General features: G+C 39.5%; 1 pseudogene; it reads left to right on the top strand.

The window, feature by feature from the left end:
• The window catches only part of LOC143274401 (T-complex protein 1 subunit gamma pseudogene), a 164,866-nt pseudogene extending 160,677 nt beyond the window's left edge, over nucleotides 1-4,189 (top strand).
• Nucleotides 4,190-12,963: the final 8,774 nt, after the last annotated feature.

Raw genomic sequence — 12,963 nt, 5'->3', positions numbered from 1 at the left:
TGTAAATAAACTTATCTGTCCTCTAACAAAATATTAATTCCATGAAGTAAGACATTAGTCTTACATTTTTATTTATGTACAATATATAAAATGACCAGCATTTGAAATTTGCTTCATTAAAATGTGCTAAAACAAAAACAAACACATTAAAAAATGTCTGAAAATAAAATCCACATGAAATTGGAGTGTAAGAGGCAACTGAAACTATGAAAAAAGAAGCTCCAGAGGAAATTATCAAAAAACAGACATCAAAGGTTAGACTTTGGGTATAAATCTTAGAAAATTTTCATCAAATGAAAGGTAGGAACATATTCAAGAGAATTCTCCTTGTAGAGTATGTAATGAACAATTTTGTGCTCTCAGATATGGAACTTGGGATAAATTGGTAAAATGGCCAACCTATGCTAGACATGATCTCCCCATCCATGAGTATGATTAACCTGGCAGACTCTGGTTTGCAGATTCACCTGCTGTCCATGGCTCTGCTCCCTGTTCCAATTTGAAGAACAACTCAGGTTTAGGGATACATTGTCCTGTTAATAAGAAATAATGTAGGACTTAGAGAAAATTTCTGCTATAAAGGTTCTTTGCAGAAAGACAAGAACAGGTTTTAAGATCTGTGCAACCAAAGTGCAAATGTGGACATTTCACTAGAGAGCACTGAACAATCACAATGTGTGGCCTGGAACCTTACTCCTAAACAGCTTTAGATCTCACATTTGTTCATATATTTACTACACTGAAAGTGCTTTCTCCTGAGACTACGTACCCAGTGACAACAGGCTGCTATGTATGTCTCCAGCATCACATTCCTGTACAGCACCCTGTGAGGATCATCAAGATTCTGCCACTCCTCCCAGGTGAAGTTCACAGTGGCATCCTCAAATGACACCAAATCCTGTAACAGCACATTTTTCCTCAATCAATTACTCTATGCTCATAAACAGGAACATGAAGACCCACGTTTTCTTAAGGAGTGGAAGGCTCTCATTTATATTTTACATTATAATTTACCTTGCTTATATAGTGAAAAAAAACAAATATCAAAGAACTATTCTCATATTATTGACTTATGAATGGAGGACAATGATTACCTTATAGATTAAAACCTTCACTGTTGGTGTAAGAGAACCAAAGCTATTTGGGTAACTAGGCCTTAATCACATAAGGTTACATGTGAGGCATGAACATACTCAGGCCTCACTTTCCATCTTAGGGGTTGGAGGCAGCCTCACTACTGTCATGTTGTATGGGTCATGTAATAACAATCACCACTCCCAAAGAAAGAGTGACCCTTGTCACTAAGTCATGCAGCATAAGTAATATGTTAACCAAACCTGCTTCCTGCAAGACCTCAAGAACCTTTGAAAGTATAACCTTTGCTTTACCAGGAATGGCTGAAACTCCTTTTCAGCACCCTATCTCAATCACACAAGCAACCACACTCCATAGTAATAGTCCTATACATAGTCTCACATATAGGTGAATGAACCTCCCCGTATTGTGACAACAGGAACACATAAAATTGAAGGAACTGATTGTAAAGTGAATGATTCTATATTTACATATCTAGACTAATTCCTTTCTTTTTCTTTTTTTTTGGGGGGGGGGGTGGTGGGAGAAGGGAGTTGTTTGTGTTTTGTTTTGGTCTGGTTTGGTTTTGGTTTTTCAAGACAGGGTTTCCCTGTGAAACTCTGGCTGTCCTGCAACTCACTATGTAGTCCAGGCTGGTTTAGAACTCAGAGATTCACCTGTCTCTGCCTCCTGAGTGCTGCGACTAAAGCCATGGGCCACCACAGCCTGGCCACTACTGGGGGAGAAGTTTTCTCTGTGTAACAGTCCTGGCTGTCCTGGAACTCACTTTGTGAACCAGGCTGGCCTCGAACCCACAGCGATCTACTTACCTCTGCTGGGATTAAAGCTGTATGCCACCACCATACAGCTAGGTATATCTAGACTGGTTTCTTCTGGTGCATGTCAGAAGAGCAGCAGGTGGTAACTGAAGTCACAAAAGTCAGCCCACCAGCAATCAAAGCTTTGCTAGGTGAATCTTGGATAGAAAATTCCCTGAGGGTTTCAGCCGCAAAATGTCTCTTGCTACTTCTGTGCCTATATATGTTTGCTGTTGTCATTTTTCACTGGTATCTGGCATGGTGTGAATGGGAATGGGGGGATCCCAGTTCCTTTAATGTGGTGTGATTATCTCATGAAAACATCTTGTTCTGATGGGCATTTTTTACCTGTGGTTTATTGTGAAGATGGTTTCCTCCTAAACTGTACTGTAATTAAAGCAATGATTATACACAATAATAGTGTTGGTTTAAATAGGATTTTCTGTTGTTTTGTTCATTGGTTTGTTTGTTTTACAAGACAGGGTTTACTCTCTGTTTTTTGGAGCCTTCCCTAGATCTTACTCTATAGACTAGGCTGGCCTCGAACTCACAAGTTGCACCTGGTTCTGCCTGCCAAGTGCTGGGATTAAAGGCGTGCACCACCACCACCTGGCTTAAATAGGACTTTGATGATTGTCAGTTTTTCAAGATTATTATAGAATTTTGTTTCTTAGAGAAATTTCTGAAAAGGAAACTCCCTTTAAAGATGCAGGATATATTGAAAGCTATCTTAGTATAACAATCACCACTGTGGGCCTAAGACAATAAAGCCTCTTCTTGCACTCCTCCATGCTCACCTGCAGCAGGACCACATATGGCTCCTGGGACATTGCCATCAGCTCCTGATACACTTCTCTTAGTTCTTTTCTCTTTTGGACCATCATGGCTTCACTTGTCTTGAGTTTCTCTAAAACAAATTGGCCTTCATTTCTCATAGACTCAATGTGTTTCCCTTCCTCTTCACAGAGGAGTGGATGTAGCTTTCTATAATCTGTCCTGATCATTTCTTCCTGAATAGTCAAGTAGTCGTGAAGAAAAAATCACATTCCCAATCATATTTGCAAAGTATTTTGTCCTCCCTCATTCCATCCTCCTATGCTTAAATTCCACAAATGACTTGTAAAACTCTAATGCATATACTCTGATTGACTGTCTTCACACATCAGAAAATGTAAATGCCTTGGTTTCACTTATTTCTTCCTTATTAATTATACAGGCAATCCAACCCTAAGATGCATTTACCCCTATATTAGAGGTACAGAGGTGCCTGAAAAAAAGATTGATCATTCATATGTTCACAAAGTTATGAAACTCTGCATGTAGTAATTAGAATTCATGGTGTAGTCATAAAGTCTACCGCAGTGTGCAGAACCATCAGCAATTCACTCATTAGTCCCAGACTCTTCTGCCAGAGGCAGACAATTCTTTCCAAGAGCAGGGACATATTATACACTCAGAATTAAAGGTGAGCAGGACACATATTACAAATATCCTATCCTAGGCCTAATATTCAAATCATGAATGGTGAATTTTGAAAATATCTGCATCAAGCTGATTTTAAGCATGGTTCTCACACTCACCATCCAAAGAGATCTCATTCTATTTTCTGCCTCTAAATTTGCAGAATAAGGAAGACAGACAATAATCACACTTCTAGAGCTGGTGGAGCACAGATAGTATGCATATCAGAGGAACTGAGAGGAAAAGATGATGGTACAGGCACAGGCCTATTGGAAATCAAGAAAATTGGAGATGAATACTTCACATTTTTCACTAAGTGCAAATACCCAAAGCCTGCACCATTCTTCTTGAAACCACCATGGGGATACTGTCAGAAGTATAAAGCAACCTCTAGGATGCCATGAAAGTGTGCCAAAACATTCTTCTGGATCCTCAGTTGGTACCTGGTCATGAAGACTCAGAGATGCCTGTGGCACATGCCTTGACACAAAAATCTAAGGCCATGACTGGTGTGGAACAATGGCCATATAGAGCTGTGGCTCAAGCTTTAAGTTATCTCTGGTACCTTGATCCAGAACTTTGGGGCCAGTACCATGATTTACTTACCTCCCTTTGTTCCAAGCACACACAGAAGAGTTGTGATTCCTGGGATAGGAAGGGTGAGACTGGTACCTCAGGGGACATGAAAGCGCTGGGTATATGGGAGCCGTTTCCTGTGAAGCTACAAATGTAAAAAACCAGAGTGGAGAGTGCAGTTTGATGACATCATCTCTGGCCACAAGAAGAAGGGCTGGCAAAGCAGTGCTCCAGGAGTGAGTGGTGTGCAAGGTGACTAGAATGTTGAGAACCAGCAATCTCCCCCTTTCCTGAGCCAGAGTTCCAGGAGCACTGTGGACATCTTTGTTTGCAAAGGATCAAATTGAGGGGCAGCCCTCAGTCTGTCCCATCTCAGTTTCCAAAAGGCACTGACTTTGAGTTGGTATTCTTCTTCTTCTGAAGAATACCAACTCAGAGGCACAGAAAATATATTCAACAAAATTATAGAAGAAAACTTTCCCAACTTAAAGAAGGAATTGCCAATGAAGACACAAGAAGCCTATAGAACACCAAACAGACTAGACCCCCCAAAAAAGTCCCCTCTCCACATAATAATTAAACAACTAAATGTATAGAATAAAGAAAGCATATTAAGAGCAGCAAAGGAAAAAGGCCAAGTGACCTATAAAGGCAATCCCATCAGAATAACACGTGATTTCTCAATGGAGACTTTGAAAGCCGGAAGGACGTGGACAGATGTAATGCAGACACTAAGAGACCATGGATATCAGCCCAGACTAATATACCCACCAAAAGCCAGATTTAAACAATACCTATCCACAAACCCAGCCCTACAGAAAGCACTAGAAGGAAAATTCCAACCGAGGGAAGTCAGATACACACTCGAAAACACAGGCAATAGATAAAGCCACAACAGTAAACCCCAAAGAAGGGAAGTACACACACACTACCACCAAAAATAACAGGGATGAAGAATCACTGGTCATTAATATCCCTTAATATCAACGGACTTAATTCACCTATAAAAAGACATAGACTTACAGAATGGATACAAAAGCAGGACCCATCTTTCTGCTGCATACAAGAAACACATCTCAAATTCAAAGACAGACACTACCTAAGAATAAAAGGCTGGGAAAAGACTTTCCAATCAAATGGCCTTAAGAAACAAGCAGGGGTAGCCATCCTGATATCCAAAAAAATAGACTTCAAACTAAAATCAATCAAAAGAGATCAAGAAGGACATTACATACTCATCACAGGAAAGATCCACCAAGTTGAAGTTTCAATTCTGAACATTTATGCCCCAAACACAAGGGCACCCACATATGTAAAAGAAACATTACTAAAGCTTAAACCACATATAAAACCCCACACATTAATAGTGGGAGATCTCAACACCCCACTTTCACCACTGGACAGATCTCCCAAATCGAAACTTAACAGAGAAATAAAGGACTTAACTGATGTCATGAACAATTGGACATAAGATATATCTACAGAACATTCCATCCTAACAAGAAAGAATATACCTTCTTCTCAGCACCCATGGAACTTTCTCTAAAATTGACTACATACTTGGCCACAAAGCAAATCTCAACAGATACAAAACAATTAGAATAACCTCCTGTGTTCTATCAGACCACCATGGTTTAAAGTCAGATTTCAACAACAACAAAAACTACAGAAAACCTACAATCTCATGGAAAATGAATAATGCTCAACTGAATCACCAATGGGGTAAGGAAGAATTAAAGAAAGAAATTAAAGTCTTCCTAGAGATCATGAAAATGAAGGCACCACATACCTAAACTTATGGGACACTATGAAAGCAGCACTAAGAGGGAAATTCATAGCACTAAATGCCCACATACAGAAGTTGGAGAAATCTCACACTCGTGACTTAACAGCACACCTGAAAGCTCTAGAATAAGAAGCAAAGTCTCCCGGGAAGAATAGATGCTAGGAAATTATCAAAGTGAGAGGTGAAATTAATAAATTAGAAACTAAGAGAATAATACAAAAAATTAATGAAACAAAGAGTTGGTTCTTTGAGAAAATCAACAAGATAGACAAGCCCTTATCCAAACTAACCAAAAGACAGAGAGAGAGAATCCAAATCAACAAAATCAGAAATGAAAATGGGGACATAACAACAGACATTGAGGAAATCCAGAGAATTATCAGGTCATATTTAAAATATCTCTACTCCACAAAACTGGAAAACCTAAAAGAAATGGACATTTTTCTGGATAGATACCACATACCTAAGTTAAATCAACACCAGATAAAATATTTAAATAGTCCAATAACCCCTAAGGAAATAGAAACAGTCATTAAAAGTCTCCCAACGAAAAAAAGCCCAGGACCAGATGGTTTCAGCGCAGAATTCTACCAGATCTTCAAAGAAGAGTTAATACCATTACTCTCTAAATTGTTCCACATAATAGAAACAGAAGGAACATTACCAAACTCCTTCTTTGAGGCTACAATTACCCTGATTCCTAAACCAAACAAGGATGCAACAAAGAAAGAGAACTACAGACCGATCTCCATCATGAACATTGATGCAAAAATACTCAATAAAATACTGGCAAACAGACTCCAAGAACACATCAGAACAATTATCCACCATGATCAAGTAGGCTTCATCCCAGGGATGCAAGGGTGGTTCAACATACGAAAGTCCATCAATGTAATACACCATATAAACAAACTCAAAGAAAAAAAACCACATGATCATCTCACTAGATGCAGATAAGGCATTTGACAAAATCCAACACCCCTCCATGATAAAAGTCTTGGAGCGATCAGGAATACAGGGAACATGCCTAAACATAATAAAGGCAATTTACAGCCAACATCCAGTTAAATGGAGAGTTACTCAAAGCAATTCCACTAAAATCAGGAACGAGGCAAGGCTGTCCACTCTCCCCATACTTATTCAATATAGTACTTGAAGTTCTAGCCAGAGCAATAAGAAAACATAAGGAGATTAAGGGGATACAAATTGGAAAGGATGAAGTCAAGCTTTCCGTATTTGCAGATGACATGATAGTATACTTGAGTGACCCCAAAGATTTCACGCTTATCAGGAAGTGATAACGCTTATAAACACCTTCAGCAATATAACAGGATACAAGATCAACTCAAAAAAATCAGTAGCCCTCCTATATACAATGGAAAAAGAAGCTAAGAAGGCAATCAGAGATACATCAACCTTTATAATAGCCACAAATGACATAAAATACCTTGGGGTAACACTAACCAAGCAAGTGAAGGACCTATATGACAAGAACTTTTAGTCTCTGAAAAAAGAAATTGAAGATGTCAGAAAATGAAAAGAACTCCCATGCTCATGGATAGGCAGGACCAACATAGTAAAAATGTCAATTTTACCAAAAGCAATCTACAGATTCAATGCAATTCCCATCAAAATACCAACACAATTCTTCACAGACCTGGAAAGAATAATAGTCAACTACATATGGAAAAACAAAAAACCCAGGATAGTCAAAAGAATCCTGTACAATAACACAACCTCTGGGGGCATCACAATCCCTGACTTCAAGCTCTACTATAGAGCTACAGTAATAAAAACAGCTTGGTATTGGCATAAGAAATGACATGTGGACCAACGGAATCAAATTGAAGACCCTGACATTTATATGAACATATAAATTTGACAAAGAAGATGTGAAGACGCCAGTAAGCCACCAGCCACGTGGCAAGGGGGAGACCCGGCGGCAGCCGGCAGAGACATCCAGGCCCAGCGGCGGTCCACAGAGGTAGACAGGCCCGGCGGCGGAGACAAGCAGACGCAGGTAGGCCTGTGGCGGGGGCCCGTGGAGGTAGACGGGCCCAGCAGCAGCAGCCAACAGGGATATTCAGACCCGGCGGCAGCTGGCAGAGACACTCAGGCCCAGCGGCGGCCCACAGAGGTAGACGGGCCCAGCAGCGGCCCGCTGAGGTAAACCGGCCCAGCGGCAGCGGCCAACAGGGACATTCAGGCCCGGCGGCAGCCGGCAGAGACATTCAGGCCCAGCAGCGGCCCACAGAGGTAGACAGGCCCGGCGGCAGAGACAAGCAGACGCAGGTAGGCCTGTGGCGGCGGCCTGTGGAGGTAGATGGACCCAGTGGCAGCCCGCTGAGGTAGACGTGCCCGGCGGCAGCGGCCGACAGAGACATTCAGGCCCGGTGGCGGCCCCCAGAGGCAGACAGAACCAGCGGCAGCTGACAGGGACCACAGGCCCGGCAGAGGACCGCAGAGGTAAACAGGCCCAGGGATGGAGACAAGCAGACGCAGCTTGGAACAGGGACGCCCCTAACCCCAACAACTGGGGAAAAATCTATCTCCGTGGGTCAGAACCAGAACGAATCTGAACACTCCATCTGAGGACATCCCAGGGCCCAGCTGCTGATCCTGTGAAACCCAACAACTTGGAGGTGTTGGTGAGACTACCCTGCTCAGCTGAAACCCATCTGGGAGAGGATTCAGATGCCTACAGTTTAAAGTCTGAAGAAACAAGATCAGCTGAGGAGTTGACAAATGAACAAAAAGTGACCTGAGAACACAGAAGAAGGCGCTACCCAGACACCAAACCAGATCACCAGAATCATAAGTATATAATTCACCGATCGAAATCAGCTGCCCCTGAAGAAATAGCCCAATAGCACCAATTTAACGAAGAACCACTACTAAACCAAGACTAAAAATTAGAACAAGAGAGGCACTCTCAGACACAGACACCACCTGCACCTCACAGAGGAAGAGATGAGTAGATGCCAGTGCAAAAATACAGGCAACAACATAAAGACCTATATGGCAACATCAGAACCTAGTGATTCTACACCTGCAAGACCTAAACATACCATGTCAGAAGAAGCAGAAGAAATCAACCCTAAAAATGACATTAAGAAGATGATAGAGGCCCTTAAAGAAGAAATAAAACATTCCCTCAATGAGGAAATAAAAACTTTCCTTAAAGAGGAATTGAAAAACTACCTTAAAGAGGAAATAAAAACTTTCCTTAAAGAGGAAATAAAAAACACCCTTAAAGAGGAAATAAAAACTTCCCTTAAAGAGGAAATAAAAAACTCCATTAAAGAGGAAATAAAAAACTCCCTTAAAGAAATGGAAGAAAAAACGAACAAAAAATGGGAAGAAATCAAAGAAAGCCAAGAAAAAGCAATTAAACAGATGAAAGAAACATTCCAAGATCTGAAAAATGAATTTGAGACAATAAAGAAAACACATGCTGAGGGAATGCTGGAAATAGAAATCCTGACAAAACGAACAGGAACTACAGAAACAAGCATAACCAACCGATTGCAAGAGATGGAACAGAGAATCTCTGACACTGAAGACACGATAGAGAAAATAGATTCATCAGTCAAAGAAAACAATAAAGACAAAAAAGTCCTAACACAAAACGTCCAGGAAATTTGGGACACCATGAAAAGACCAAACCTAAGAATAATAGGGATAGAAGAAGGAGAAGAATACCAACTCAAAGGCACAGAAAATATATTCAACAAAATCATAGAAGAAAACTTTCCTAACCTAAAGAAAGAAATACCTATGAAGATACAAGAAGCTTACAGAACACCGAATAGGCTGGATCCAAAAAAAAAGTCCCCTCGCCACATAATAATCAAAACACTAAACACACAGAATAAAGAAAAAATATTAAGAGCTGCAAAGGAAAAGGACCAAGTAACATATAAAGGCAAACCCATCAGAATAACACCAGACTACTCAATAGAGACTAGGAAAGATAGAAGATCATGGACAAACCTCATGCAGACACTAAGAGACCATGGATGCCAACCCAGACTATTATACCCAGCAAAACTCTTAATCACCATAGGCGGAGTAAACAAAATATTCCAGGATAAAACCAGATTTAATCAATACCTGTCCACAAACCCAGCCCTACAGAAAGCACTAGAAGGGAAAATTCAACCCAAAGAAGCTAAACACATCCATGAAAAATCAAGCAATACATAATCCTACACCAACATACACCACAGAAGGACAACACAACACAACCAAAAAAATAACAGGAATTAACAATCACTGGTCATTAATATCCATCAATATCAATGGTCTCAACTCACCTATAAAAAGACACAGGCTAACAGAATGGATTAGAAAACAGGACCCATCCATATGCTGCATACAAGAAACACACCTTAACTCCAAAGACAGACACTACCTCCGAGTAAAGGGCTGGGAAAAGGTTTTCCAAGCAAATGGACCTAAGAAACAAGCTGGTGTAGCTATCCTAATATCTAATAAAATAGACTTCAAACTAAAATCAATCAAAAGAGACCAGGATGGACATTACATATTCATCACAGGAAAAATCCACCAAGATGAAGTCTCGATTCTAAACATTTATGCTCCAAATACAAAAGCACCCACATTCATAAAAGAAACACTACTAAAGTTTAAAACGCACATCAAACCCCACACATTAGTAGTGGGAGACTTGAACACACCACTCTCACCAAAAGATAGATCTACCAGACTGAAACTTAACAAAGAAATAAAGGACCTAACAGATGTTATGACTCAAATGGACCTAACAGATATCTACAGAATATTCCATCCTAACACAAAAGAATATACCTTCTTCTCAGCACCCCATGGAACCTTCTCAAAAATTGACCACATGCTTGGACACAAAACAAATCTCAACAGATACAAAAAAATTGGAATAACCTCCTGTATCTTATCAGACCACCATGCCTTAAAGTTAGAACTCAATAACAACAAAAATTATAGAAAACCCACAAACTCATGGAAACTGAATAATACCCACCTGAAACATCAATGGGTCAAGGAAGAAATAAAGACAGAAATTAAAGAGTTCCTAGAATTCAATGAAAATGAAAGTACAACATACCCAAACTTATGGGACACTATGAAAGCAGTGCTAAGAGGAAAATTCATAGCTCTAAATGCACACATAAAGAAGATGGAGCAATCCCATACCAATGAATTAACAGCACAACTGAAAGCTCTAGAACAAAAAGAAACAAACTCACCCAGGAGAAATAGACGCCAGGAAATAATCAAATTGAGGGCTGAAATCAACGAAATAGAAAACAAGAGAACAATACAAAAAATCAATGAAACAAAGAGTTGGTTCTTTGAAAAAATCAACAAGATAGACAAACCACTAGCCAAAATAATCAAAAAGCAAAGAGAGAACACCCAAATTCACAAAATCAGAAATGAAAAGGGAGACATAACAACAGACAATGAGGAAATCCAGAGAATCATCAGATCATACTTCAAAAACCTGTACTCCACAAAAATGGAAAACCAGGAAGAAATGGACAATTTTCTGGATAAATACCAAATACCAAAATTAAATCAAGACCAGATAAACCATTTAAATAGACCAATAACCCCTAAAGAAATAGAAACAGTCATCAAAAGTCTCCCAACTAAAAAGAGCCCAGGACCAGATGGTTTTAGTGCAGAATTCTACCAGACTTTCAAAGAAGAACTAATACCAATCCTCTTCAAAGTGTTCCACACAATAGAAACAGAAGGAACACTACCAAACTCTTTTTATGAGGCTACAATTACCCTGATACCCAAACCACACAAAGATGCAACAAAGAAAGAGAACTACAGACCAATCTCCCTCATGAACATTGATGCAAAAATACTCAACAAAATATTGGCAAACCGAATCCAAGAATACATCAAAACAATCATCCATCACGACCAAGTAGGATTCATCCCAGGGATGCAAGGATGGTTCAACATACGGAAATCAGTCAATGTAATACACCATATAAACAAACTGAAAGAAAAAAACCACATGATCATCTCCCTAGATGCTGAAAAAGCCTTTGACAAAATCCAACACCCCTTCATGATAAAGGTCTTAGAAAGAATAGGAATACAAGGAACATTTCTAAACATAATAAAAGCAATTTATAGCAAGCCAACAGCAAACATCAAATTAAATGGAGAGAAACTCAAAGCGATACCACTAAATTCAGGAACAAGACAAGGCTGTCCACTCTCCCCATATTTATTCAATATAGTACTAGAAGTTCTAGCTAGAGCAATAAGACAACAAAAGGAGATCAAAGGGATACAAATTGGCAAGGAAGAAGTCAAACTTTCACTATTTGCAGATGATTTGATAGTATACATAAGTGACCCCAAAAACTCTACCAGGGAACTTCTACAGCTGATAAACTCCTTCAGTAAAGTGGCAGGATACAAGATCAACTCAAAAAAATCAGTAGCCCTCCTATACACAAATGATAAAAGGGCTGAGAAAAAAGTCAGAGAAACATCACCCTTTACAATAGCCACAAATAATATAAAATACCTTGGGATAACACTAACTAAACAAGTGAAAGACCTTTTTGATAAGAACTTTAAATCTCTAAAGAAAGAAATTGAAGAAGATATCAGAAAATGGAAGGATCTCCCATGCTCATGGATAGGCAGGATTAACATAGTAAAAATGGCAATCTTACCAAAAGCAATCTACAGATTCAATGCAATCCCCATCAAAATCCCAACAAAATTCTTCACAGACTTGGAAAGAAAAATACTCAACTTTATATGGAAAAACAAAAGACCCAGGATAGCTAAAAGAATCCTATACGATAAAGCAACCCTTGGAGGCATCACCATCCCGGACCTCAAACTCTACTATAGAGCTATAGTAATAAAAACAGCTTGGTACTGGTATAAAAACCAACATATGGACCAATGGAATCGAATTGAAGACCCTGACATTAATCCATGCACATATGAACACCTGGTTTTTGACAAAGGAGCCAAAACTATACAATGGAACAAAGAAAGTATCTTCAACAAATGGTGCTGGCATAACTGGATGTCAATATGTAAAAGATTACAAATAGATCCATATCTGTCACCATGCACAAAACTCAAGTCCAAGTGGATCAAAGACCTAAACATAAATCCAGTTACACTATACTTAATAGAAAAGAAGATAGGAAGCACTCTTGAACGCATTGGCACTGGAGACCATTTCCTAAATAAAAC

This window comes from Peromyscus maniculatus, chromosome 7, assembly GCF_049852395.1.
Source record: "Peromyscus maniculatus bairdii isolate BWxNUB_F1_BW_parent chromosome 7, HU_Pman_BW_mat_3.1, whole genome shotgun sequence".
Taxonomy (NCBI): Eukaryota; Metazoa; Chordata; class Mammalia; order Rodentia; family Cricetidae; genus Peromyscus; species Peromyscus maniculatus.
This window is presented reverse-complemented; position numbering and strand designations above follow the sequence as displayed.